Here is a 5,384-nt window from a genome sequence, read left to right as displayed (position 1 = left end):
ATCCTAATCAAAATAAGAAAGACAAACAGATCTGCATTAGTGTCACCTCGACTCTTACAAATGCAATGCATGGTATGGACTCTATCTAGACACAGAAACGCCTAAACCGTGCTCTGATACCACTAAATGTGACACCCCTTACCCGTCTACAGTGTAGTCGAGCAAGATATGCCACACAGTGTACCAGAACACCATAACTTATCTCATTGATATTTATCAGTTCTTAATTTATTTATTATAGTTATTAAGTGAAATTTATAAAATTGATCTCATTTAGATCATTTATTGAAATTATAAATTAATTTGCGGCTCCGAAAATTTTATAGAAAATCCGGCAGAGTGCAGACTAAAAATGGAGAAAACAGTTCTTCGGAACCTGTGAAAAATACTTCCAATAATTTCCAATCATTCTCAATCTCCATTTATATCACATCAATTTACAACAATTTCTTAACAATTCCTCCATTTGTCATTCATTCATTTCACATCATCATCAGGCTCAAATCATAAATAAATTCTCATATGTTATATATAAACACAAAGTTACAAATACTTACATTAATACAAAATTATATTACATAGGTTTCAAATATACATGATAAAATAAGAGTTTAATTACAAAGCTTACAAAAATCAAAAAATACAAAATGGGACCTAATGTCCTATCAATGCACTGTAGTCTGTGAGGTGACACGGACACCATGCAGAACTGTGGATGGCCTTACCCAATCTGTGGTGTACTGGGCCATCTCTCCAAATCTTCAGTACCTACGCGTTGCAAAGCGACGCGCTAAGCATAAAGCTTAGTGGTGCAAATAATACAAGAAAATATAATATGCAAATAAAAGTAATAATTTCCTAGTTATTGTGTTCATAAGAAATGAATAATTACTAACTTATTGTTTAGTCGAGGGCTAATTACATTTTATGATATTAACTTCTTCATGCATTTTGTTAATTGTGTTCTTGATGATTTTGAGCTTCTTTATGTTTTATTGTAATCATTCTTGATCTTTATCTTGATATTTTATTTCCTTATTTTCTTTAATAATAAGTTCAATTACAGTTATACTTTTCCATGCACAAGTAACCTATACAAATTGATCGGACTGGATAAACGGGTAAACTAGCACTGGGTAGCAGGTACCTCGGGCCGTCACACCATTGATCACAATGTGTCTCCCGGTGTGCAAACAGAATGGCTAATAAGCCATAAAAGCAATAAGGCATAAAGCCAAGTTAACATCATAATCAGTATAGCCATAGGCTATCACATCACAGAATGGCATGAAGCCATACATCATACGTAGTACTGCTATCAAAACCCTATTGGCATGCCAACCTATCCAAACCAATCACATTAAGCCTACTAGGGCATATTACAAAGTCATTTCTTGAATATTTGTACTTTATATGTAAAGTTACTATTCATTTCATTAGTCAACTAAAATGTTGACTTTTTAATAGTTAATGGGTATATTGGTTCAAATATCACCAACATACCACATTTTTCATTCCAAAGTTGTTGGCATTGGTTGCCAATTCCATTTCAAAGCTTAGTGTTAGTTATTCACAATTTTCAGATTTTAAGCACTAAGTTTACTGTTATATTGGTCATTTGTACAGTAGGAATTTAGCAAAATTGTCTTCATGAAAGTTGTTCCTCATTATGTCTAGTTACATTTCGTTTTATGAATCACTCCATTTAGAGTTTTGTAACTCAAGTTATGGCCTCAACACCATAACTGGCCGGATTGTAATTTTCTAGATTTTTCTGGGCAGAACCAATTCTACAAGTTTTGCATACTGATTCAGGTCAGTTTTTGGACATGTTATGGTCAAAATTTGGATTTGTTTTCTTCATGAAAATTGTAGAGCTATGTCTCAGCTTGCTGTTGGTAAAATTTCAAGTCAATTGGACCTCTCTACACTGAGTTATGACCAAATAAATGAATACTATTCATTTGGTCATTTTGCCCAGGCAGAATGTAAGTCACCCAAATTAGGGCAATTTTTAGGTCAACTTGGTTTGGTTTTCTGGGCAAGTTTTCTTCACTAAAGTTGTGCCATTATGTGTCTAGTTTCATGTCCAATTGCCCTTTCACCAATTAAACCTCTACAACTCCATTTATAGCCACCCAAACCTGCTGGATGCATAACCAGTCCTGCAGGTCACCAAGGGCAGCATGCCTAAGTTCCACTCCAACATCCTTACTCACTTTAATTTCTCTTCACACACATTCAAATGGTCACTAATTGACCATTATAAGGTTAACATACCATTGCATGAGCAAACCCTAATGTTATTCAAATATCCAAGTTCTCAAGTTCTTTCATGCACTATACTTGCATTTCACTTACACAATCATGTTCAAGCACTCATCTCATGCTATGGGCAGCTCATAAACAATTTACTTCAAGTAAATTCATCAAACCCTAACTAACCCTAGGCTATTGAAATTTATAGGGATGGATACACATAATTTTTGTTTTGTTTTTCTTACATTTTCTACTTATCTCATGGCATTAAGCATGAATCAAGTAAAAGTGCTAAGAGATTGGACACTAACCTTGTTGGAGCTGCTCCCAAGCTTGCCAAAATTTTTCTTTTTCGTCTTTAAATTGCTATCCAAGGCTTGCTCTAGTGGTAAAGGAAATTTTTTATTAAGAGAGTGTCAGGTTTTATGGTGATTTTTTAAGAGAATTTCTAGTGAGAAGTTTGCAATAACAATGGTGAAAGGAGAGAAAAGGGAGAAACGGCTAAAGAAGAAGATGAATGGAAAATTTTGTTTTCATTTTTTTCCCATTTTATCTCTTTTTAATTGTCTTGTTGAGTTGTGATTGGTGGAGGCCTTCTTAATGACATCATGTGATGTCATATTTCCCATTTAATTCATTTTTCTTTTTTTTTTCTTTTCTACTCATTTTCAATTCAATTTTTAACAATATTTATTCACATTTTATGTCATAATAATTATTTACTTAACTGGACAAGTTGGCCAAAAATTGCCTCTGAAGTTTAAATGACCAAAATACCTTCTGTTTAGCTTAACAAACAAAAATTGTCTGTACCAATTGAAAAATTTTTCTAAGCATTTTCTTGGCATTCTAATGCCATAGAAACCTCAATGACTCTTCCCTGGAGTTCCAAAAATTATTTTATAAATTTTCTCCCCTGTCTAGGGCTCCTAGTTGCGAGGACCGCAACTTCCCACTGGGTTACCCATCGCTAAGGCACCAGCTCACTTAACTTGGTTGTATTTTATTTCTAAAATGTTTTCTAAATTTTTCTTATTAATATTTTTGTTAATTATGGCTCCTTACTTTAGTCTAAATATTTTTTCAGACATTCTAACTTTTCGAACCAACACAGGTCACCAGAACAGTAGAATGTACGGAATGGATACAGTGAAGGTGTTACATAGAAAAAACTCTAAGAACTATCAAGAGGGAGAGGAAATGTGAAGGATAAGATCAAGGAAATCTAGAAATCCCAAATATGGCCGACAATAACAACAATAGGCCGAGACTCTTGAAGGATTACGAAGCTCTCTCCATGCAAGGATTCCAACCTAGTGTTACAATACCCACAGTGGATGCCAACAATTTTGAACTAAAACTGGCATGGCTCCAGATGATCCAACAGACCTAGTTTGGGGTTCACCAACAGAAGATCCGCACTACTACCTCCAGTGCTTTCTTACCCTTTGTGGCACATTCAAGATGAATGGGGTCTCTGATCAAGCCATAAGACTCAGAGCATTTCCATTTTCCCTTCGAGACAAAGCAAGAAAGTGGTTACTTTCTCAACCAATTGGAACATTCACCACTTGGGAAGACCTCTCGTAAACTTTTCTAGCAGGATACTTCCCACCTACAAAGACTGCAAGGTTGAGTGTTAAACTCAACACCTTTAGGCAAAGGGAAGGTGAAACACTCTATGATGCATGGGAGAGATATAAGGACCTACAGAGAGAATGCCCGCACCATGGCATAGAAGATTGGCTCCTGGTTCAGAACTTCTATAATGGGCTACTGCCCTCTACAAGGAGCACAGTAGATTCAACAGCAGAAGGTGACCTAATGGAGAAAATAGTAGATCAAGCACTTGAACTTCTGGAGAGGGTCGCATATCACAACTACGAGTGGTCAAATGAAAGGGGAAATATAAGGAGAGCAGTAGGAATCCTAAAAGTGGATGCCCTATGCATGATAAATGCTCAATTTGACCAGCTCACAAAGAGGCTTGATAAAATGCAGGCCAATGCAATAGGGATGAACAGTCAACATGATGACAGCTATGGAGGAGGATGCATGGGTTCAGAGTATAACAGCTTCAATGAACTCCCCACAGAATAGATGAACTATGTGAATAATGGAGGGAACTTTAACCAGAGACAGCCCCATAATCCATATTCAAATACATACAACCCTGGATGGAGGAACCACCCAAATTTCTCATGGTCAAATTCATAGAACCAGCCAATGAACAAATAGTAAAGGTACAGACCACCAGCACCCCCGGGATTTTAGAATAAGGGATAAAACCCTACACAGCCACTGCCACTCCCTCAAAGCCAACAGCCTAAATCAAGGTTGACTATGGAATCAATGATAGAAAGTTTCCTAGCAGCCCAGCAACAGCAAAATGATATGATCAAATAGTTAGCTTCCAGAATGGACTAACTTGCCACCCATAATAAGATGCTTGAAAATCAAACTGCTCAGTAAGTAACGTCTTCTAGCAAAGCTTCTAGTAAACTGCCTAGTCAACTAGAGATGAACCTAAATGAGCATTGTAAGGCAGTTACATTGAGAAGTGGAAGAATTTTAGAACAGTCAGAGGAAGAGCCAACGGGGGAAACCTCTGAAAAATCTGAAAGCCAAGCAAAGAAGAAAGCAGAAGAAGCCAAGAAGGATGAAGAGAAGGAAATAAGGAAGAAAAAGAAGCTACCAGAGCCATATCAGCCTCCCTTACCTTTTCCTTAGAGATTTGAGAAAGCCAAATTGGACAAGCAGTTTGGGAAGTTTTTAGAAGTTTTACAGAAACTCTATATCAACATTCCCTTCACTGACGCACTCTCTCAGATGCCATCCAATACCAAATTCCTTAAGGAAATTCTATCAAAGAAAAGAAAGCTGGAAGATTATGAGATTGTTGCTCTAACAGAGGAATGTAGCGCCATACTACAAAATAAACTGCCTCCAAAGCTGAAAGATCCAGGAAGCTTTTCCACACCTTGTCTCATTGGCGATAAGAAAATAGATAAAGCCCTCTGTAATCTTAAGGCAAGTGTGAGTTTAATGCCTCTATCAATATGCCCAAAGTTGGAAGTCGGAGAACTAAAACCCACAACAATTTTATTGCAATTGGCTAACCGGTC

The 5,384-nt window shown here is 36.6% G+C and overlaps 1 pseudogene; it reads right to left on the bottom strand.

Annotated features, from left to right (window-relative positions):
• Positions 1 to 3,900: 3,900 nt before the first annotated feature.
• On the bottom strand, positions 3,901 to 3,995 carry LOC131178157 (small nucleolar RNA R71; annotated as a pseudogene).
• Between the last annotated feature and the right edge of the window lie 1,389 nt (positions 3,996 to 5,384).

This window comes from Hevea brasiliensis, chromosome 2 (genome assembly GCF_030052815.1).
Source record: "Hevea brasiliensis isolate MT/VB/25A 57/8 chromosome 2, ASM3005281v1, whole genome shotgun sequence".
In the NCBI taxonomy this organism is placed as follows: domain Eukaryota; kingdom Viridiplantae; phylum Streptophyta; class Magnoliopsida; order Malpighiales; family Euphorbiaceae; genus Hevea; species Hevea brasiliensis.
The sequence above is the reverse complement of the archived record's forward strand: the minus strand, read 5'-3'. Positions and strand labels throughout refer to the sequence as shown.